The sequence below is a fragment of the Erythrolamprus reginae genome, chromosome Z (genome assembly GCF_031021105.1).
Source record: "Erythrolamprus reginae isolate rEryReg1 chromosome Z, rEryReg1.hap1, whole genome shotgun sequence".
NCBI classification, from domain to species: domain Eukaryota; kingdom Metazoa; phylum Chordata; class Lepidosauria; order Squamata; family Dipsadidae; genus Erythrolamprus; species Erythrolamprus reginae.
Genome location: NC_091963.1, coordinates 79685308 through 79710417, shown reverse-complemented (window position 1 = coordinate 79710417; position 25110 = coordinate 79685308). Strand labels below are relative to the sequence as shown.

At 42.7% G+C, this 25110-nt stretch overlaps 1 protein-coding gene across 7 annotated transcripts in view; it reads right to left on the bottom strand.

The window, feature by feature from the left end:
- ZDHHC3 (zinc finger DHHC-type palmitoyltransferase 3) overlaps positions 1-25110 on the bottom strand; it is a 331954-nt gene that overhangs the window by 89693 nt on the left and 217151 nt on the right. The window lies entirely within an intron of this gene.

Here is a 25110-nt window from a genome sequence, read left to right as displayed (position 1 = left end):
TAGAGACTAAAACAAATGAAGAACAGTTGCAAAGAACTGGGCATAGCTAGTTTAATGAAAAGAAGGACCAGGGGAGACATGATAGCAGGGTTCCAATATCTCAGGGCTTGCCACAAAGGGCTTGCCGTATTTTTCAGTGCATAAGATGCACCAGAATATAAGACGCACCTAGATTTTGGAGGAGGAGCCAAATGGTCTAGTAACATATTATTTAACAAAATATAAATATAGCAGAATACTTTTTTTACAACCGTATATACTTTTTAAAACCATGTAAAATCAACAGTGGTATTAAGAACCATCATTACTGTCATTAACAAATGAGGAGTGACTTTAAGGTTCAAGCACTCTAATTTTCTAGAAACCCCAATAACTCCTCATCGTCGCTGGTGTCAGAGTTTAGACAGCTCAGTTGTTCACAGTCACTTTCTTTGCTATCTTCATAAAAGATATCAGTTCCAACTAAGGCATTGCTATGCCACATTTTTTGAAGGACTGTGTAACAATTTTGTCCTTCACTGAGTTCCATGATGTTTTTATTCATTCACAAACTTGAGTGATAGTGGGCTTTCTCATTAGACCAGAGGGTGTTAGATCATGATTGCCAGCAGCCATCCATTTGTTCCACTCTTCTTGCATGTACATTTTGAATGGTTTGTTGATGGAAACGTCAAGAGGTTGCAACTGGCTGGTAAGACCCCTGGGAATTACAGCTAGATAAGTCTTCACTTCTTTGAATCTTTTCTTTGTGGTTTCCCTAATATGTGCTTTAAACTGGTCGAGCACTAATAAAGATGATTTTTTCAGAAGCCCTCCATGACGGATGGACCACACTTTTTCGATCCATACTTTCATGCCATGTTTGTCCATCCATCCTTTCTCATGGACATCAACAATAACACCTCTTGGAATCACTTCTTTTGGGAAGGTTTTTCTTTTAAATATTAACATTGGTGGCAATTTCGTGCCGTCTGCACTGCAGGACAACACAACCGTGTAATGTGTTTTCTCATGTCCTGAGGTTTTCACTGTTATGCTTTTGGCACCTTTCACATCAACAGTCCTATTTGATGGCACATCAAAAGTTAGAGGGACTTCATCCATATTCCCAATCTGACCAATTTCAAAATTATATTTCTTTCTGCAATCTATCACAAAAGTATAAAAAGGCAGAATCTTAGATTCATACTCCTTTGGCATTTTTTTTGCGCAATTCTAGTTTTGGTGCGCATAGCAAGGCCATGTCACCTCATAAATCTGAAGCACCACGATGGTGATCCAGTAAAATCTAGAATGTCTTTCTATGTAGCAATGCGTTTGGCTTCATACATCACCATTTTTGTGGTGACTGCAAAGCCATTGTTCCGGTGACCTGTGATCCAATCTCTTATTTCCTCCTCTAACTGTGGCCACTTTGCTGAACACCCACAAAAGTTGTGTTTGCTTTTATTCTTTACCTTTTGCATCTGATCCACCTGTTTCCTCCACTATCTTATCGTTTTTTCAGTTGGAGGTGGTCCAAAATGTTTCTCTGCTGCTCTGTTTACATATTCCTCAGCATATTTCATGACTTTCAGCTTGAAAGAGATTTTATATGCTTGCCTTTTTGGCTTTGACATTTTTCTGCAAGAAATAACAATAATCTTATCATTCCAATTTTTTCATCACTCCTATCACCCATTTCTTCCCACTTAGGACTGTATGACTGTAAGTTGTTGCTTGTATCCTAAGATTTTTATTAATATTGATTGTTTCTTCATTGCTTATTTGACCCCTATTACAATCATTAAGTGTTGTACCTCATGATTCTTGACATATCTGAGAGGGGAGGGTGACCACACTATACGACAAAACACTGAACAAAACAAGGAAGGGGAACGGGACAAGCCTACAAACAAACCTGAGATTAAAAAATTTCTACCTGCAAACAAACACAAACATCTAAAATGCCCGTACATGAACGCACAAAGCTTGGGAAACAAACAGGACGAACTGGAATTATTAATACACGAGGGCCAATATGATCTAATTGGAATCACAGAAACCTGGTGGGACGAAACACACGCCTGGAACACACAGATAATGGGTTACAACCTCTTCAAGAAGAACAGGTCAAACAAGAAAGGAGGAGGTGTTGCACTATACATCAAAGACAACTACACTGCCACAGAACTACATCCAACCAAAGATGATAACCCCCTAGAAATCATATGAGTCAACATAAAAGAAAAAAAGAGCAACACCACAATTGGAGTATACTACAGACCACCCAATCAAACAGACACAATGGACGACCTCTTCACATGCCAACTAACAGACATATGCAACAAACACAGCACGACAATAATGGGGGACTTCAACTACCAAGACATCAACTGGAAAACTAACTCAGCACCAAGAGGAAAGTCTGCCAAATTTCTTTCCAGTCTAGCTGACAACTTTCTAACCCAAAAAGTTGAAACAGGAACCAGAGGGAATGCTATATTAGACCTAATACTAACAAACAGGGAAGAAACAATAGAGGGAACAGAAGAAGAAGGGAAACTGGGAGAGAGCGACCACGTCATCCTCAAATTCAACATAGTGCAATCACTAGCTACTATACCCAACACCACTACAGTCCCAGACTTCAGAAAAGCGGACTTTAACAAGCTCAGAGCGAACCTTGAACAATGCCCCTGGAACGAACTCTTAGAAGGAAAAACCACTCAGGAAGCCTAGGTGATCCTAAAAAACAGCATCATAGACGCCCAAAACAACGCAATCCCCATGAAAAGGAAAAACAGGAAAACCAAAACTAAACCTGCATGGCTAAACAAAGCCCTCGCAGATGACATAAAAGGAAAAAAAGCTAAGTACAAACAATGGAAAGAAGGACTCATAACCAAAGCGGAATATCAGCAAACAGCCAGTTCCTGCAAACAAAAAATAAAAACAGCAAAGGCACAATATGAACAACACCTTGCAGCGGAAGTCAAAGACAACAAAAAAAGATTCTTCCAACACATCAACAATAAGAAGAAAATCAAAGAAACAATCGTCACACTAAAAAACGAAGAGGGTAGAGAAATCACAGACAGCAATAACCAAGCACAGCTACTCAACGCCTACTTTGCAACAGTCTTCACACAAAAGGGAACCTCCCTCCAACCAATCTGCAATTTAACTGCAACAAACTGCCCCAGAACCGAACTCAACATAGACAAAAGCACAGTGAGGGACTACCTGAGGGAACTCAACGAATACAAATCACCAGGGCCAAACGGACTTCACCCCAAAGTCCTAAAAGAATTGGCAGACACCATAGCGGAACCACTCCTCCTCATCTACCAAATATCCTGGATCACTGGAGACCTACCGGAAGACTGGAAGCGAGCTTACGTAGTCCCCATCCACAAAAAAGGCAAAAAGACCGACCCAGGTAACTACAGACCAATCAGTCTGACCTCTATACCTGGAAAAATACTGGAGAAAATAATTAAAAAACAACTTACCCACTTCCTAGAAACAAACAAGATCATATCCAATAGCCAGCCTAGAAAAAAGAAGGTCTAGAGGGGACATGATAGCAGTTTACAGATACTTGAGGGGTTGCCATGGTGAGGAGGGGGTCTCTTTATTCCCCAGGGCACCAGAGGGCCGGACGAGGAACAATGGTTGGAAGCTGACCAAGGAGAGATTCAACCTGGAAATAAGGAAGAACTTCCTGACGGTCAGAGCGATCAACCAATGGAACTGCCTGCCAGGGGAGGTGGTGAACTCCCCAACTCTGGACACCTTCAAGAGGAGATTGGACTTCCATTTGGCTGGGGTGCTGTAGTGTTTCCTGCTCAGGCAGGGGGTTGGACTCGATGACCTAACGGTCCCTTTCAACTCTATTAATAAATAAAATAAATAAATAAATAAATAAATAAATATATTTTCTTTTATGTACACTGAGAGCATCTGCACCAAGACAAATTGCTTGTGTGTCCAATCACACTTGGCCAATAAAGAATTCTATTCTACTCTACTCTATTCTGTTCTATTCTAATGTTTCCTTTATAAACACTGTAGCTGAAACAATGTTCATACATTCAACTTTAAGACTTGTAGACTTCAACTCCCATTCTTAGCTAGTCCTCCTCTAACTGTGGCCACTTTGCTCTTTGAACTCCCCAGCTCTATTTACAAAAAGCCATAAAGATTATCACTGGAGATTCAGGAAAGGAAGATCAAAGGGGGAGATAGCAAAGTGACAATACCCTGTTAGTCGGCTCTCCCTAGGACAGCAACTGCGGTGACAGCTCCTTAGGCAGTTTGGGAGCAGGCTTTGTGCAGGAAGGGCAACAGTGGTGGGAAGGGCTTACTTCAGTCAGCAACTGCGGCAGCTTCTCAGTAATCTAAATATTTAAATGTACATGTATTTTACTGCTGATGAAGGGAAAGCTCACTAGCACAGCAATAGAGATAGCAGCTTCTCAGTAATCTAAATACACTGCTCAAAAAATAAATAAATAAAGGGAACAGAATATAACTCAAAGTAAATCAAACTTCTGTGAAATCAAACTGTCCACTTAAGAAGGAACACTGATTGGCAATCAATTTCACATGCTTTGGGCAAATGGAATAGTTATGAAAATGAAATATTCAATGAGAATATTTCATTCATTCGGATCTAGGATATGTTATTTGAGTGTTCCCTTTATTTTTTTGAGCAGTATATATGCATGTGTTTTATTGCTGTTGAAGGGAAAGCTCGCTAGCACAAAAACAGAGACAGAAGCTTCTCAGTAATCTAAATATTTACACGTGCATGTACAGTGATACCTTGTCTTACGAACGTAATTGGTTGCAGGATGAGGTTTGTAAGGTGAAAGGTTCATAAGACAAAACAATGTTTCCCATAGGAATCAATGGAAAAGTGATTAATGTGTGCAAGCCCAAAATTCACCTCTTTTGCCAGCCGAAGCGCTCGTTTTTGCACTGGTGGGATTTCCCTGAGGTTCCCCTCCATGGGAAACCCCACCTCCGGACTTCCATTGCCAGCTGAAGCACCTGTTTTCACGCTGGTGGGATTCCCCTGCTGGGATTCCCCTGCAGCATCGCAAAATCCGGAGGTGGGGTTTCCCATGGAGGGAAGCCTCAGGGGGATCACACCAGCATGAAAACGGGTGCTTCGGCTGGCAACAGAAGTCTGGAGGCGGGGCATCCCAGCGGCGGCGGCGGATTCGTAAGGTGAAAATAGTTCGGAAGAAGAGGTAAAAAAATCTTAAACCCCGGGTTCATATCTCAAAAAGTTCATATGATGAGGGGTTCGTAAGATGAGGTATCACTGTATTTTACTGCTGCTGGGGAGAGGGCTCACTAGCACAGAAACAGAGACAGAAGCTTCTCAGTAATATAAATATTTACCAAGTGTATCTGTTCTACTGCTGCTGAGGGGAGGGCTCACTGATAAGGTAATAGGAAAAAATGCCGGTAAAAGCTGGTTGATGAAGCATTTGCTCCTCTCTCTCTCTGTCCTCTCCACTGAGTCAGCCATCCCTCTTTCCTTCCCCTTCTTTCTGTTCCTGGACAGCTTGAGATGCGGGAGCAGCAGCCGGCGTTGGCTGCTGGATGTGAATGGGCAAGTTGCTCTGCTCCACCCGGATGCTGCTGGAACTACTCACATGTGGCGACTTCGGTGTATAAGACGCACCCAGTTTTTTTCACTTCCGGTTATGACATCACGCTGAAGCTGAGCAGCCTTCAGTCACTCCGGGGTTGTGACATTTCTCTGCTTTTAAGCAGCTTTAAAGCAATCGCTGACTTGGAGAGCCAGGCGATCTGAAAGGGGAAGACCCGGTGCATCTGTGGGTGGCAGGCGTGCTGCCCAGATAGCGAGGAGAACCTTAGTGCTGGCCGAGAAGAAGCTGGTCTGACAGGCCAGCCCAGAGGCGTGATGGCCCAACTCCATACAAGGAAGCAAAAGAGAAGCGGCTGGGAGGTGAGCAGGACAAGATTGGGAGGAATTTTGGAGGGGATCTCTCTTCGGACTGATCGATTAAGGTGGCAATAGGAGAGAAGAGAACTTTGCTGTCGGGAGGTGATCGAGTGGAAGAGATTAAGCCAGAGACAGTGAAAAGGGTGGCGACTGCACAGAAGGGGCAGAATGGCGGCAGAGACCTGGTAGAGTGAGCAGATACTAATGCGTACAAGATCAAAATCGTGGCTTGCTCCCAGTCTCTGCTGAAGACAGAGCAGCAGGTCAGCAGTTTTTAACATCGGATTTCGACAGCAAGGGCTAAGAAGGACTTAGGAAGGTGTGGAAGGTCTGTGGATTTGAGGATCATTTGGATTGAGCTGGAGACTGAGACTGAGATAGATTCTAAAGGGAGTTGGAGACGCAATTAAAAGCCGGAAGATTGGAGGATATTTATTAGTGCACCAGAAGACTTTAAGACTATAAAAGACTATATATCAACCCCTCTTTCTCCTTTTCCTGGATTCTTCCCTTGGACTTTCTTGGACCTCGGGATTTAAGACTAAACTTCAGTAATATTTTGGTAAGAGTAAACCAGCATAGGACTATATCTTCCTAGCTACTGACTACTGAACTGCCCATTGTCTACTGAACAAACAAATTGAAATATCAACTCTTTCCTCTTAAACTACCCAAGTTTTCTAACTTACATTACTTTCTTTTTTTTCTTTTTTTTAAATTGGATTTTGAAATTGCATATTGGACTTTTAAGCTAGCTAATTTAATTTAGAATATTAATCCTTTAAATTAAATATATTTTTACTTGTAATTAACTGTGATTCTAACAATTATACTAACACATATTGATTATATATAAAGTGAATGATTTGTTGACTTACTGATTTGCTGATTTTTCAATTTATTCAATCACTGGCTTGTTGATTTATTGAAACTTATTGATATTTATGGCATTACTAATAAATACTAATAAATACTAATTTTATTGTTGTAAACTTTGCAAAGACCAGATATATTAGAAACAATAGAAATATTAATTGATCAGAAAAACCAGTAGATACGATACACATTAAGGGAAATTTTGACATAACTTAAACTACTCAAAATATACAGATTATAAATTGTGATATAATAATTTAAACTATTATCTAATAATGATCAAATGTTAAACTATTAATGCATTTGGAGAAATATTGATTGCAAAGAAATATTGAGATACATTGATTAGTTATACATATAGACCCCAATTAGTTTATACACATAGACCCTGAAGACTACAGAATTTCTGAATTATTGATGAATATTGGGATATATAGAATATACTGGCATTCTGATTAAGATTTTTCAAACATAAATACTACACTGCAATTATTCTACCATTATTCGATAAAGTATATGGTGCAATTTGGAAGTGTCTGGAACCTCTTCAAAATGTCCAAGAGTAACACTCTCACAAGCAAGACATGGAAAAAATCCACCCCGTCAAATCAATGATCTTCTGATATTGCTACATGTGGTAAGGCCCTGATGACCTCTGATCAACAAGCCCAAGCTACAACCCTAGCTTCGCTCAAGGAAATGATGATTAAGATGCAAGAATCCATCGACAGGAACCATGAAGCAATGATGGGAAAAATGGGGGATATGAATGAGAACATCCAAAGGATTGAAAGCAAGAATTTCATATTCCCAACTTTGGAAACAAGAAAAAACTCCCTCAATATTAACAATCAATACTAAAATTATGGAATCTGAGGAGATATCCAAAATTACAATGGAGATTCAAAACAAAAAGGAGTCAGATTATTATAAAATATCGGACAACTGATATAAATGGACTACAACAAAAAAATACCTATCCTTCATTTCCTAAAAGTAATACAGTAGACCCCCGCTCGTTGCGAGGGTTCCGTTCCAGGACCCCCCGCAACGAGCGGGTTTTCGCGAAGTAGCGCTGCGGAAGTAAAAACACCATCTGCGCATGTGCAGATGGCGTTTTTACTCCCACAGCGCTAGCGAGGAGCCGAAGATTGGGGGCGGGGCGGCTGTTTGCCGCCGGCATGGAGGGTTTCCTAGCAGCCCCCCAAACCCGGGTTGGGGGTCCGGGGGGCGCTGGCTCTCGGCGCTTTTGAGCTGAGTCCGGAAGCGAATTCGCTTCCGGACTCAGCTCAAAACCGCCGATACCAAGCGGCAAGGAACGGCTTGTCTCGGCGCTTTCGAGCTGAGTCCGGTCAGCTCGAAAGCGCCGAGACAAGCCGTTCCTTGCCACTTGCTATCGGCGGTTTTGAGCTGAGTCCGGAAGCGAATTCGCTTCCGGACTCAGCTCAAAACCGCCGATACCAAGCGGCAAGGAACGGCTTGTCTCGGCGCTTTCGAGCTGACCGGACTCAGCTCGAAAGCGCCGAGACAAGCCGTTCCTTGCCGCTTGCTATCGGCGCTTTTGAGCTGAGTCCGGGAGCGAATTCGCTCCCGGACTCAGCTCAAAAGCGGCGAGAATGAACGGCGTGGGCGGGCGAAGGGCGGGCGGCAGCGAGGAGTTTGCGTGGGCGGTGGGGAAACTCCTCGCTGACGCCAGCAAGAGGGGGAAGACCCAGGGAAGCCGCTGCCATCTACGCATGCGTGCCCGGCACGCATGCGTAGATGGTATTTTTGACTTCCGGGTTGAAAAATAGCGAAGTACCCTGTTCGCAATGGTTGGGGACGCAATAAACGGGGGATCACTGTAAACTCATCTCATCTTTGACCGTTTTAAGTGGAAATAATATCTACAGATAAAACAATGACTAGGATGGCACCATTTCGGCGTTGTTCTGGCCTCATCAGCTAGCCACACCCTTACTGGGATTTGATCTGGTAGCTTCTGCCTTGTAAGGCAGAGAATTAACAGCTGAGCCACCAGACCTGATCCCTTCAGCTCTGTACCAGGGAGGGGCTATCTGTTTTTTATGTTGGATCACCCTGGTATATTGAAGAAACGTCACAGCTCCTTTTTGCCTCTAGGCCCAACCCAGGGCCATTTCAAGGCAGTTAATTTATTCATAGCCGACAACTATATTCTGTATGTATCACGATTTTTGCTGAAATTTTTAAAATATATATTTTACATTCTACATATACACCCACTGTTGTGTTTGGGCCTGGGCCAGCTGTTGCCCCCACAGATGGGGGAGACGCGGCACACAGTAACTGTGAAAGCCTGGCTGACAGCCAGGATGATGCAGCAGACAGTCAGGAAGATGGGGCTGACAGCCAGGAAGAATTGGCAGACAGTTCAGGGGAAGGGGCTGGCAATTCGTCAGACAGTTTATCCTCTCTCAGCTCGTCTGCAGGACAATACATTAATTTATGCAACCGTTGGGCCTTGCAAAGAAGGGATCACTTTAAGAAGTAGGAGAAGCACACCTGGGCTGGGTGTGGTTCCCTTAATGAGGGCTAATGGCATAAAATAGGAACGGGGCCAAGGCAAACTGTGGCTGATTATCTGGGTGGTTTGTGTGGCGTCGTTTGTTCCTGCTTTGAAGTTCCTGCTTTTTGGATTTCAACTCAGCGTTGTGGGAGTTGAAAACTCTGGGACAAGCTGCTGCTGTTGTGCTGTGAATATTCAGAGACTCTTGGAATATTTATGCTCCGTGACTTTTGTATTTGTTGGCTTTTCACTGAACTTTGTAGCTGACTGACTTTTCAACGAATCCTATGTATTAATCCTGAAAGTAAGGACCATTTGCTTTAGACTTTTTTCTTTACTGTTTAATACAAGTTTGCTGACTAACTAAGCACGTGTGTGTCTGACCTTCTTTCCTGGACTGTTAATCATTGCTCTTGAGGCCGGTCAGGCAGAACACCCACTATCCTATTACCTTACATTGTTGTATCTCCTGAAAACGTCTGCAATCACGCAGATTTTTCCTTCCCATCCCCCACTTACCCAACCCTTTTCTATTTATATTTTCCCTTCCTTCAATTACTCCTTCTCACTTTAAACTTCTTTGTGTTTCCTTTCTTCTCTACAAATTAATTTTACTTACCTATTATCAGCCAATATGTACATATACGTTAATCCTCATGTTATGAAATGTAAATTGAACAATAAGATACTTATATCAATGGCAAAGACAACTTTCTGTACAGCTTAAGACATACAATATCGATACGCAATACTATGTAACAATATTTTTACTTTCCCATAAACTTTTGACTTTATGTACCCCCTCCGCACTTTACCATTTGATATCTAATAAACTTTATAATTAAAAAAAAGATGCAAGAATCCATCGACAGGAACCATGAGGCAATGATGGAAAAAATGGGGGATATGAATGAGAACATCCAAAGAATTGAAAGCTGAATGGGGCAAATGGATGAGAAAATAGAATCCATCCAAGGAGTATTAACGAACAATGAAGAAAGAATTAAGAAGGTAGAATAATTTAATGAGAGAGTGGAAACCAGGATTCAATTTACAGAGAATAGAAGAACCGTTGAACTTACCTGAATGGTCTCCTCGATGCACCGCAAGGAGAGTCCAATGTGGGTAATTCTCTAGTCTGATTGGTAGGGACTGAGTTTAATTTAAATATTAGGAAGGTACCGCCCCCTGGCCCCTCAGTCAAAAAAGAAAACGAAGGAGCAATAAACCATAAACCCATTTTATTGAATAACAAGAAAGCCAAGATAACGTTAAACTCATCAACCATATAAAAGTCCAGTGATCCTGGTCCAAAGTCGAGTGGGTTTGGACTCTCCTTGCGGTGCATCAAGAAGACCGTTCAGGTAAGTTCAACGGTTCTTCTCCAATGCACTCGCAAGGAGAGTCCAATGTGGGATATACTCAAGTTCCAATTAGAGGGAGGGAGAAGGCTGGAGTCGAACACACCCTTTGTAACACTCGCCTCCCAAAGGCTGCTTCCGAGGAAGTGAATGAGTCAATACGGTAATGTTTAATGAATGTCGATGGAGCTGCCCATGTGGCCACTCTGCAGATGTCCTCGAGCGACGCTTGTGTAGCCCACACTGCTGGTGCGGCAGTGCTATGCGTAGAATGTCCTGTTATTCCTTGCAGAATCTGGTGACTCTCTGCTTTGTATGCTTCTGAAAAGCAGTCGCGGATCCATCGACTGATGGTTTGTGATGAAACCTTGACGTCCATGGCTTGCGATGAAAAAGACACAAATAACGCTTCGGATGTTCTGAAGGATTGTGTTCTATGTACCTAGATTTTCAAAGCTTGTCTCACATCGAGCTTGTGCCACCTCAGCTCTGAGGGGTGAGTACCGTGAGTGCAAAAGTCTGACAAAATCTCCTCCTGGGCTCTGTGGAACCAGGAATTTACTTTTGGTACAAAAGCCAGATCAAGTCTTAATATGACTCTGTCTGGGTGGAATTGACACAGATCCGGGAGTACAGACAAGGCCGAAATTTCAGACACGCGCCTGGCTGAAGTGATCGCCACCAAGAACGTAGTTTTTATCGATAGGAAATGTAAGGAAATCGTTTGAATCGGTTCGAATGGAGGGCCTGTTAAAGCTCCTAAAACTAAGGACAAGTCCTAAGATGGTTATCTGTGGACTGTCGCTGGTCGGATATTGGATGCCCCTCGCAAGAAATCTTTAATCCATGGGTGCCGCGTCAGGGGGTGGTAGTGATTTTGAACTAATATTGTAGACAATGCTGCTACATGTCTTTGCAAAATATTCGAAGCAAGGCCTTTGTCCAGTCCTTTTCGAAGCAAGACCTTTGTCCAGTCCTTTTAGTACAATTTCCGGTGACGCCGACTGAGGATCTACTTCCAGTGGTCTGCAAAAATCACAGAATGCTGACCATGTGGCCTGATAAATTCTCCTAGTAGATGGTCTGCGTGCGGCTTGAATGGTAGCAATGACTGTGTCTGGTAGATGTTGGTGCTTTAGGCGATCCCCCTCAAGTGCCACATGGTCAGTTGCCACCACTGTGTGTCTGGATGAAGGATGTCCCCTTGGTTGAGGGAAACCAGGTGATCTGGAAACCTCTAGTACGGGGAGATGGAGAGCTCCTTCAGTTCTGCGAACCAAGCCCAGCGAGGCCAATATGGGGCTATCAATATCAATAATATTTCAGCCTGTTCCTGTAAGATTGTTCATATCACTCTTTGGATAATACGTGTTGGTGGGAATGCGTAAAGTAGTCCTGATGGCCAAGGCTGGTATAAGGCACCTGTCCCCTCTGCTCCCGGAGAAGGGAAGCGGGAGAAGAATTGGGGAAGTTGTGTGTTCTCGCCAGTGGCCAAAAGGTCCATCACTGGGGTACCAAACCGATTGCATACTTCCTGAAATAATCTGCATGCTAGGCGCCATTCCGCTGGGTCCAATGTCTTGCGGCTTAGCCTGTCTGCCCAGACATTTTCCTGTCCGGAAGATGTGTTCCGCCGTGAGTGAGGCTAGATTGGACTCTGCCCAATGGAACAATGACTCTAATTCCCGCATCAATCTCCCAGATCTCATTCCCCCCTGGTGATTGATGTGGGCTCGTGTGGCCACATTGTCTGTCCGTATTAAAATGTGCTGTCCCCTTATCAGGCGAGCAAAACTGCGAAGGGCTAATGAAACTGCTTTCAGTTCCAGGAAGTTGATGTTCACTTCTGGCAAATCCTGAGGTCCCCAGAGCCTTTGTGCCACGTGGGATGAAAAATGGGCTCCCCATCCAGTCAAGCTGGCATCGGTTGTTATCGTCAGAGGAACTGGGTTCTGGAATGATGACCCTTGTTGGATCATTGGGATAGAAAGACCATAGATGCCTCGGTGTTGATGACCATCCTGAGGTGCGATATGCATGTTGTCGGGGTCAAATGACTCTTCTTCCAATTGATTGTGAATCCGTGAGACTGAAGAGTCCTTATGGTTGAGCGTACATCTTGACTTGCCTGTGTTGTGGATTTTGATATCACTATTATGTCGTCGAGATACGCCATCAGGCGCAATGACCTGTGCCTGAGGCTTGCCATGAGAATGTCCATTAATTTTGTAAAGGTTCTTGGTGCCGAAGATAGGCCAAACGGCATTGCTTTGAATTGGAAATGTGTTCTGTCTAGGCAGAATCGTACAAACTGTCTGTGTCCAGAAGGTAAGCTTGCTTCAGGTCTATTGACGTAAGCAAGTCCTTGTGTCGTATGGCTGAAAGAATAGTACGAAGCGAATGCATCTTGAATCTCCTGTGCAGCACGTAGAGATTCAATTGACGCAGATTTAGAATCAGGCGGCATCTTCCGGAGGCCTTGGAAACTATAAATACTACTGAATAAAACTCTTTGCCTCTTTGGAGCAAGGGAACCTCCTCGATCGCTTCTATTTGTAGCAGGTGAGCCACCTCCTGATATAACAGTGTTTTCTTTTGTGGGTCGGTCACTGTGGGACAAGGTAGAAAACGGTTTGGGGGAAAATGAACAAATTCGATGCGCAAGCCCTGGGACACTGTAGCAATTGCCCAGGCGTCTGAGGACGTGGTTTCCCAAACATTTGCGAAATTCTGTAGTCTGCTCCCAAGTGGGCAGATACGGGCGACGTCCTTGTTGAAAAGATCTGTTGCGATCTCCAAAATATGTTCTGTCTGAACGGAAAGTTCCTTGATTGAAGAAGCCCTGAAAAAATGGCCTCGAACCTTGGGTGACTGCCAAGGAGGGTTCGGACCGAAAGGGCTGTTGCCTATTATAAGGGTTGAAACATCTTTCGGTTCTTTTGTTTGTTCTTGGCATTACTTTCTTTTTATCTTTATCTTCTACAAGTACTCCTTCTAGGGATTCCCCAAATAGTTTTTCCCCATGAAAGGGAGAAGTCGCCAAGTTCCACTTGGATTTGACATCGGCCTGCCAACTATGCAGCCATATTAATCTGCGGGGAAAAAACAAAGAAGCCTTTGCTCTGGATGCAAACTTCGCTGCACTCACAGTGGCATCTGCAGAAAATTTAGTGGCCACCAAGAGTTTGTTAAGATCCTGGTGAAGCCTGCTATCCTCTGGATTCAGTCTGGATTGCATTTCCTGAATCCATAACATAGTGGCTCGATTAAAAAATGAGGCCGCTGAGGCCACTCGTAGAGCCCATGCTGCCATTTGATGCATTTTACGCACAATGTTCTCTGCCCTTTTATCTTCAGCTTTAAGTCCATCCGAAATGGTTGAAAGCACCAGGCACTAGACACCAGGCTTGCTACTGGTTTATCTATGGTCAGGGAAACCAGCAATTTCTCCATATCATCCTCATAGGTATAAAATTTACGTTCTACTAATGATGGGCCTGGGGCGGCTGTTGAATTCTCCCATGGCCGTTATATATTTTCTAAAAAGAGTTCAGAAGAAGGAATATGTTCTGTTTCCTTCTTGGTACTGCAAACAAGACACCAGTTGGCACTGTGGCTGTTGAAGTTGCAGCTTGTTTACCCTCACCTGCTTGCTCAATGGTCAACTTAGCCTTATTCAGTAGTACACGGAATAGTGATGGCTTGAATAGGCCTATAACAGCAGGAGGTTTTGGAGGGTGCTCATCCCCTGACAAATCGTTGTCACTGTCCCCCTCTCTGGAAGGAACCTCCTCATCCTGATCCTGATCTGGATTGAGGTGTTGGGACAACCCAAGGATCCTTGAATCTTGGAGTTACTGATGGGGTATAATGTTGAACCCCCATTGCTATGCCCTAAGCATTGGCTATGAGATCTTGCTGGGGGCATATTCTGCCATGAGTCTTGTGTATCACGAAACCCTGCAGCAGAAGGCGTGAATGTTGCAGCTGGCAACTGCCCATACTGTGATGGTTGGGCCATCTGAGTAGTTGGTGGATAGGAGGGCCAAGCTGGTGTATGTTTAACTGGCTCAGCTTTGAAGACTGTAGGTTGTTGTATAGTCCTCTCAGGAACCCAGTCCCTCTCCGTTGCTGAGCCTACTACCCCTAAATTGATTAAGGGGGAGGCCAGTGGGATAATGGTTCCTGCATTTGTGACAACCGTGGACAGTAACTGTCTTTGGGTTGCTTCCAATTGCTTTTCTAGTGCTTTTATTCTCTTCTCCGCTTCTCGGAGGGAGGAAGTCTGAGAGGATTTGGCTTTTCCCTTCTCTGATTGGGTCTTTTCTTTTGGGGTACTGGGTTTAGATGTAGCAGACCCATCTACCCCGAGGACTGTTGGCTCTGCCATAATTATCCACCTTTTAACTCATGTTTGAAGATCAACAGTAAATTTATCGCCTCACACTCTGTCTCTTTGCTCGAGCAGGCAAAATGACAGGCAAGGGCTTACTGGGCATGCGTGTTGCTAAGGCCCAACCAGCAACTCATTGGTTAAATAAAACTCCTTAGTTGCCCAAAATGACGACTGTAACCGTCGCCATGGTAACCCTGGTATCTCCACCCCATTTCAAAATGGCGGCCGTTGTGCCTTGTCCCGGTTTCCATAGCAACCGTGACTGGCTGAGGCACTGCTCAGGCTTCCTGCCCGATTTGAGGCCCCACTAAATACGAAGTTTCTTCCTTTTTGTTTTTAGAATTAATGCCGTGATCTTCCTCCTCGTGAATGGCCAGCAATCTTCACACATAGCTGTTGAATGCGGCTCGAGTCCTCGCCAGCCAACAGATCGGGTTTGTTCCTCGGAGGGGCGGACCCCTCCGAAGTCAACCACTCTTTTAAACAACCAGGGAGACCGCGGAGGTCAGCAACCCGGTGGCTCACTCCCTTTTCAGATAAATTCTTTATATAATAGAAGAAGTAACATTATGGCTGAATGAGGATCTATAGGGGGAGGAGCTGCAGCCGAGAGGGTGAGACCCCTGGAGAGTGTCCCCCCCATGCTGCTCTAAAGTAAGTTAATATGAAGACTCTTCTTACCTGTTAATAAGGAGAATGAACAAAAAAGTTATTTAACACAATAAAATTTCATTTAAGACAATAGAATACTTAAGAGGAAAAAAATGTGAGTTTTTTTGACTGAGGGGCCAGGGGACGGTACCTTCCTAATATTTAAATTAAACTCAGTTCCTACCAATCAGACTAGAGAATTACCCACATTGGACTCTCCTTGCGAGTGCATTGGAGAACAGACTACGTTACCAGAAATCTTGAAGAAGAAATTTTGAACTTAGAACTTGAGAAGTCAGCCTTCTTCTTGAGGTTTCAAAATGTGACAGAAGAAAAAGAGGAAGATTTGCCGAAAACCATGGCAGAAAGAATTGCAGAAATTATAAATAAAGCAACACAAGAAATTATAGCACAAAAAGACGAAATTTACAGATTAAATACTACCTACGCGAGACGCAACAAACTACCCAAAGAAGTACACAGTCGGTTCACAAAATGAATAATAAAGGACGAAATCTATAATCTTTCCAAAGAAAAATCAGTTGTATATAAGAGTAGAGATACTAGTCCTCAGACAGATTCCTCGAAGGGTAAGAGAAAAAAGAAGGCCAGTCGAGAGATGACGCGGAGCTGGGCCCAGGAGATTCGTCAACGCCTCCTTGCAGAGGGGGTCCTTTCTGGCCCTTTATAAGGAGGCACTTGTGCACCCCCTCCTCAAGAATCCTTCAAGTTTCAAGTTTTATTGGATTTATATGCCGCCCCTCTCCGAAAACTCAGCTCGGCTAACAACAATCATGAACAATATACAATAAAATCCAATACTAAAAGCAAATTAAAACCCCTTAATATATAAAAACCAGACATACATACAAACATACCATGTATACAGTTGTAATGGCCTAGGGGGAGAAGAAGTCTTAATTCCCCCATGCCTGGCGGCAGAGGTGGGTTTTAAGTAGCTTACGAAAGGCAAGGAGGATGGGGGCAATTCTAATCTCTGGGGGGAGTTGGTTCCAGAGGGCCGGGGCCACCACAGAGAAGGCTCTTCCCCTGGGTCCTGCCAAGTGGCATTGTTTAGTTGACGGGACCCGGAGAAGGCCCACTCTGTGGAACCTAACTGGCCGCTGGGATTCATGCGGCAGAAGGCGGTCCCTGAGGTAATCTGGTCCGGTGCCATGAAGGGCTTTATAGGTCATAACCAACACTTTGAATTGTGACCGGAAACTGATCGGCAACCAATGCAGACTGCGGAGTGTTGGTGTGACATGGGCATATTTAGGGAAGCCCATGATTGCTATCGCAGCTGCATTCTGCACGATCTGAAGTTTCCGAACACTTTTCAAAGGTAGCCCCATGTAGAGAGCATTACAGTAGTCGAGCCTCGAGGTGATGAGGGCATGAGTGACTGTGAGCAGTGACTCCCGGTCCAGATAGGGTCGCAACTGATGCACCAGGTGAACCTGGGCGAACGCCCCCCCCCCCGCCACAGCTGAAAGATGTTTCTCTAATGTGAGCTGTGGATCGAGGAGGACGCCCAAGTTGCGAACCCTCTCTGAGGGGGTCAATGATTCTCCCCCCAGGGTGATGGACGGACAGATGGAATTGTCCTTGGGAGGCAAGACCCACAGCCACTCCGTCTTGTCTGGGTTGAGTTTGAGTTTGTTGACACCCATCCAGGCCCCAACAGCCTCCAGGCATCAGCACATCACTTCCACTGCTTCGCTGACTGGACATGGGGTGGAGATGTATAGCTGGGTAACATCTGCATATTGATGATACCTCACCCCATGCCCTTGGATGATCTCACCCAGTGGTTTCATGTAGATGTTAAATAGCAGGGGGGAGAGGACCGACCCGTGAGGCACCCCATAAGGGAGAAACCTAGAGGTCGACCTCTGACCCCCCACTAACACCGACTGCGACCGACTGGAGAGGTAGGAGGAGAACCACTGAAGGACAGTGCCTCTCACTCCCAACCCCTCCAGCCGGCGCAGAAGGATACCATGGTCGATGGTATCGAAAGCCGCTGAGAGGTCAAGAAGCACCAGGACAGAGGACAAGCCCCTGTCCCGGGCCCGCCAGACATCATCCATCAACGCGACCAAAGCAGTTTCCGTGCTGTAGCCGGGCCTGAATCCAGACTGCTGAGGACCTAGATAATCGGCTTCTTCCAAGGACCGCTGGAGTTGGAGCGCCACCACCTTCTTGACAACCTTCCCCATAAAGGGAAGATTGGAGACTGGACGGTAGTTATTAAGCACATCTGGGTCCAGGGAAGGCTTCTTGAGGAGGGGGCGCACAAGTGCCTCCTTATAAAGGGCCAGAAAGGACCCCCTCCCCAAGGAGGCGTTGACAATCTCCTGGGCCCAGCTCTGTGTCACCTCTCAACTGGCCGAAACCAACCAAGAGGGACATGGATCCAGTAAACAGGTGGCGGAGCTCACAGCTCCAATGGCCTTGTCCACTTCATCAGGTGTCACCAAGTCAAACTACTCCCAGACAGATGGACAAAGACGTTTTGCCCCAGTCACCTCGACTGACTCGTTGTCAGTCGACTCTGTTTTACAATTGGAGTCGAGGTCAGCTCGGATCTGAGCGATTTTATCAGCCAAAAACCTGTTAAAGTCCTCAGCGCAGCTCTGTAAGGGCTCCCCAACTCCCCCCTGATTAAGAAGGGAGCGGGTTACCCTAAACAGAGCGGCCGGGCGGGATTCTGCTGATGCAATCAAGGCGGCATGATACGCGCATCTTGCCGCCTTGAGCGCCACTTTGTAAGTCTTAATATGAGCTCTTACAAGTGTTCGATCGGATTCGGACTTACTCTTCCTCCATCGCTTCTCTAGACGTCTCTTCTGGCGTTTCAACTCCCGGAGCTCCTCGCTGAACCATGGAGCTCTATGGGGTCTAGTGCCATGGAGAGGTCGCAGCGGCGCAATTCGGTCAAGGGCCTCCGCTGCAGCCTTGTTCCAGGCCTCAGCCAGAGACTCTGCCGAACTGCGGACGAGTGTATCTGGAAGAACCCCAAGCGCCTTCTGAAAACCTTCTGGGTCCATCAGGCGCCTGGGGCGGAAAAACTTAATCGGTTCTGCCTCCCTGCGGGGGAGGATTGGAGCCAGGAAGTCAAGCCGCAGTAGAAAATGGTCTGACCATGACACAGGCAACACTTCTAAGCCCTTAGTCTCAGACCATTACTCAGTTGCTCAGAGAGGAATACCATGGACCCAGCCGTGTTTAATAACTACCGTCCAGTCTCCAACCTTCCCTTTATGGGGAAGGTTGTTGAGAAGGTGGTGGCACTCCAACTTCAGCGGTCCTTGAAAGAAGCCGATTATCTAGGTCCTCAGCAGTCTGGATTCAGGCCCGGCTACAGCACGGAAACTGCTTTGGTCGCGTTGATGGATGATCTCTGGCGGGCCCGGGACAGAGGCTTGTCCTCTGTCCTGGTGCTTCTTGACCTCTCAGCGGCTTTCGATACCATTGACCATGGTATCCTTCTGCGCCGGCTGGAGGGGTTGGGAGTGGGAGGCACTGTTCTCCAGTGGTTCTCCTCCTACCTCTCCGGTCGGTCCCAGTCGGTGTTAGTGGGGGATCAGAGGTCGACCTCTAGGTCTCTCCCTTGTGGGGTGCCTCAGGGGTCGGTCCTCTCCCCTCTGCTATTTAATATCTACATGAAACCGCTGGGTGAGATCATCCAAGGGCATGGGGTGAGATATCATAAATATGCTGATGATACCCAGTTATACATCTCCACCCCATGTCCAGTCAACGAAGCAGTGGAAGTGATGTGCCGGTGTCTGGAGGCTGTTGGAGCCTGGATGGGTGTCAACAAACTCAAACTCAACCCAGACAAGACGGAGTGGCTGTGGGTCTTGCCTCCCAAGGACAATTCCATCTGTCCGTCCATTACCCTGGGTTCAGAGAGGGTTCGCAACTTGGGCGTCCTCCTCAATCCACAGCTAACATTGAAACACGATCTTTCGGCTGTGGTGAGGAGGGCATTTGCCCAGGTTCACCTGGTGCATCAATTGTGGCCCTATTTGGGCAGGGAGTCATTGCTCATAGTCGCTCATGCCATTATCACCTCGAGGTTCGATTACTGCAATGCTCTCTACATGGGGCTACCTTTGAAAAGTGTTCAGAAATTTTAGATCGTGCAGAATGCGGCCGCGAGAGCTATCGTGGGGCTTCCTAGATTCGCCCACGTTTATACAACACTCCGTGGCCTGCACTGGCTGCTGATCGGTTTCCGGTCACAATTCAAAGTGTTGGTAATGACCTTTAAAGCCCTTCATGGCATTGGACCAGAATACCTACGGAACCGCCTTTTACCGCACTAATCCCAGCGGCCGATAAGGTCCCAGAGTTGGCCTTCTCTGGGTCCCATCGACCAAACAATGTCGTTTGGCGGGCCCCAGGGGAAGAGCCTTCTCTGTGGCGGCCCCGGTCCTCTGGAATCAACTCCCCCTGGATATTAGAACAGCCCCCACCCTCCTTGTCTTTTGCAAGTTACTCAAGACCCACCTATATCGCCAGGCCTGGGGGAATTAAGACATCTCCCCCAGGCTTTCTTATATTTTATGTTTGGTATGTATGTGTTGTATGGTTTTTAACAGTTTGGGGTTTTTTATATAATTTTTATTATTAGATTTGTTCCATTGTTATACTGCTTTTATTACTGTTGTGAGCTGCCCCGAGTCTTCGGAGAGGGGCGGCATACAAATCTAATAAATTATTATTATTATTATTATTATTATTATTATTATTATTATTATTAATATAGCAGGTCTAAAAATAAATAAAGAAAAGATCAAAAGACCAAATAAAGAAAAGACCAAAATTATAGCAATGAATATGACCCACAAACAAAAAACCAAATTAGAAGAAGTATTGAACCTAGGACTACGCATATCCGCAAATTGCAGTATGATTAAAAAAGATAATTACGCAAAACTAACACAAAATATAAACAAGGACATAGGCAAATTGTCAAACTTACAACTCTCTTTGATGGGCAAAATAGCAGCCATTAAAAGTAACATGTTGCCAAGAGTACTATTTCTTTTCCAGGTAGCTCCAATAAAACTTAGCCTGGCTCTGTTAAGAAGTGCTATTGCTAACATGTTATAAGCCGCCCTGAGTCTAAGGAGAAGGGCGGCATAAAAATTGAATAAATAAATAAATAAATAAACTTAATAAAACATTCTTTACAAATCTTAATCAGAAATTCCATAAATTTATTTGGTCAAAGAAAAAAGCTAGAATTAAACTCAAACTATTACAGGGTCATAGGAAGAGGGGGGATTTGGTTTGCCAAACCAAAGCTTTATTATAAATCAGCAATACTAAACTGGATAAAGGAATGGATCCATCTCAAAAACACCAGACTACTAATTCTAGAAGGTTTTGATCTCCATGCAGGGTGGCATGCATTTCTGGGAGGTGAAAAGCATAAAACACACACATACTTCAGACAACATTATATTAGAGGTAGTTTAATTGACACCTGGTTACAAATAAAAAAATGGTACTACTATTCAACACCAAAGTGGCTATTGCCAACAGAAGCACTAACACCCTAATGCACTAGACACCCCCCCCCCCCCAAATAGCAACATATGAGCAAATTTTGAACCAACAAGAAGATCTAAACAAACCTTAGGAGAAAAAGGAATAAACCTGGATTGGTGTACCTACCTACAAATTTGATCCAAATTTAAAGAAGACAAAACTAAATATGGCTTCCAAAACAACAAGATTTTTTTAGGCCCTGACAAAAAAAACAATCACCAGAATATACAACTTTCTTTTTCCTTAAAAAAAATTTTTTTTTATTAAATTGCATAGACAGACATGACATACATAACATGCAACATTTAGTGGAGCTACAGTCGCTCCGTTCAAAGTAGAAGTCATCTTTATATTTAAATGGAAAAAAGTGAAAAGAAAAGATCTTGTCATTGTTTAACACCGTCTATAAAATACTTAAAAATATGGCACGATGGAATAAGGTGAAAGATTATATTTTACGTAGAATATATGACGACAATGTGAAAAATAAACTTCAATCACTCTTTGTATGTAAAGAAATGTAAACCGAAGCCAAGGAAGAAATTGAAAGTTACTGTAAATAACTGAACCCCCTAATGGTGGAGGGATTATTGGTGTTGGGCACACTTTTCTTTAAGCTTCTTTTCTTTTTTTTCCTTTTTTTTGTTTGTTTGTTTGTTGTGGAAAAATTTAATAAAAAAACTTATTTAAAAAAAAACACTTAAAAATATCAATTATAAGGTGATAGATAGAAACAGTAAGTACCTATTTCTACTTTACATTTCCAACAATTGGGTGACTTAGTTTGAAACATTTTTGAAATTCTATTTGGCGGCAGATGCCATCTATAGAACATTTTAATTTGATTTTCTTTGAAGGAAGTTGACTTTGTTATTTTCCAATTATATGTCCATACCTTTTCCCAAGTATTTAAGTTTATCTCTTTGTTTAAATTTCTACACCAACTAATCATATTATCCTTTAATGTCCATTTCATATTTTTACAATTAATTAAAAATTTATATGTTTTTCCAATCAATTTTCTTTGGTTTGTTGTTAATAGTTTGCCTAAGATGTTATTATCCTTTCTAAGTATATATGTTATTTTATCTTTATAGAACCTGGACTTTATTTGCGCGTATTGCCACCAGTCTATTACAATACCTGACTCCAACAAGTCCTGGTTCGTTTTTAAATTCCACTGATTATCTACTAAGTCCTTGTATTTCCAGATCTTACTCTCTTGTAGCAAATTTGGGTGGCTTATGGCCTCTATAGGAGATATCCATTCTGGCAAAACTAAAAAATAATCTTTCTTTATATCGGTCCACACATCTATAAGTGCCTTTCTAATTATATGTCTCTTAAAGTAGGAATGTGTTCTATACTTTTCGTACCATACGAAAGCGTGCCATCCCAAAATTAAATCATGGCCTTCTAGATTTAATAACCTTCTATTTTGTAAAGTAAGCCATTCTTTAATCCAAGTTAAGGAAGCGGCTTGATAGTATAACTTCCAATTCGGAAAGGCGAGACCCCCTCTTTCTTTTATATCTTCTATTGCACACTATTTTATTTTAGGTTTTTTATCTTGCCATATTATTTTTTTTGTTATTCTTGTTAATTCTTTAAAAAATTCTTTTCCAGGATTTATCGGAATTACTTGAAATAAAAATAAAACTTTGGGTAAGATATTCATCTTAATTGTAGAAATTCTATCTAAAAATGATAGTTGCAAATTCTTCCAAATTACTAAATCATTTTTGATTTGCTTTAAGAGCTTATTGTAGTTGTCTTCTTTTAATGACATGGATTTTGCTGATATCCAAATACCTAAATATTTTACTTTCTTAGTTATTTTCATGTTTGATTTAGTTTCTAATTGCTTTATCTGGGAATCTGTCATATTTTTAGTTAATATTTGTGTCTTGTTTTTATTGACTTTCAGCCCAGCTACTTTCCCATATTCTTCTAATAAGTCTATTAACTTTGAAATGGAGACTATTGGGTCTTCTAATATGAAGACAACATCGTCTGCAAAGGGTTGTAATTTGTATATTTCTTTTTTAATTTCTAAGCCTTTAATATTTTCTTCTTTTCTTACCTTTATCAGTAAGGTTTCTAGTGTTAAAATAAATAATAGTGGAGAAATAGGACAGCCTTGTCTGACTCCTCTTTGTATCTCAAACTTTTCTGTTTGGTCATTATTGATAATAATTTTGGCTGTTTGAGTAGAATAAATAGCATCGATTGTGTTTAAAAATTTGGTTCCAAAGTTCATTTTATTAAGTTGTATTTTCATAAAAGTCCAATCTACATTATCAAATGCTTTTTTTGCATCTAAGAATATTAAAGCCTTTTGCTTTTCTGACTGCTGTTCAAAATATTCTAATGTGTTTATAATTGTCATCAAATTATTTTTAATCTATCTATCTGGTAAAAAGCCGTTTTGGTCTTCATGTATTATTCCAATCATAATGTATAGGCAAAAATTGAAATGAAGATTTTATAATCCACATTCAATTATGAAATTGGTCTATAGTTTTGAATTTTTTTCTTTTTCTGTATCAGGTTTATGTATTAAGGTTATTAGGGCTTCTGACCATGTTTTAGGGATGTTACCATCTGAAATTATATTGTTAAAAATCTCTAACATATTTGTTAAAAGTATATTAGTATTTAAGTTGTAAAATTTCAGCAGGTATGGCATCAGGGCCAGTAGCTTTATTATTTTTTTGGTTTTTAAGTGTTTGCTGTAATTCAATCATAGCGAATGGGGCATTGAGCTTCTGTTGTGGTTCTTCTGTTAAAAAGGCTAAGTCAATAGAATTTAAGAAATCAAAGACCTTATCTTCGTTTATATCTTCTTTGTGGTATAGATTTTTATAAAATTCTAATGCTATCTCCTTTTTCTCAGCAGTTCCATGTCTGCATATACCTTTACTATCTTCTAATTTTTTTTATTATTCTGGTCTCTTTTTGATTCCTTAATTTATATGCTAACCATCGACCTGGTTTGTTAGCATGTTCAAAGTATTCCTGTTTGGCCTGTTTAATTTTTTCTGCCAGTTGTTCTTGTTCTATTAAATTTATTTTATGTTTGATTAATTCCCTTTTCTTTTTATTCTGGTCCTCGCTCTGACTATTTTGTGCTGGTACTTCTAAAGCTTTTAATTCTGCCTCCAATTTTTGGAGTTGGTTTTTCTTCTCTTTATTCTTTTTTGCAGTATAGAATATTGTCAGTCCGTGGATATATGCTTTAGTTGTGTCCCATAAATTTTGTGGGGAAGTATCTATATTATTATTTAGGTTAAAGAAAATTTCTAATTTTATACAACTTTCTAGTCACTCACGTTATGGCCGATGAAGAAGTGAAAGGAACAATGTTATCTTGGTCCCAAAATTTTGGATATTCCATAAATTTAGCAGAATAGGAAAAAAATTGGAACACAACTACAAACTAACTCTAGCAATATCATACAAAGAAAACCTATATAAAATGTTTTACCATTGGCACCTCCCCCCAGCATGACTCAACAAAATGTACCCAAATGTTTTGCCACTTTGTTGGAAATGCAAAAGGGAAACAGGAACTTACTACCATTTATGGCGGACCTGCCTAGTTGCTAAAAAAAATTGGTGCAAAATCAAAAGCTATCTAGAGCAAATTGTGGCACAGACAATCCTCTTAAAACCTGAACTTTTCCTTCTTGGTATTGCAAGGCAGAAATTTAAAAATGAAGATAAATACTTAATCCTTCATATTATAACAGCGGCAAGATTACTA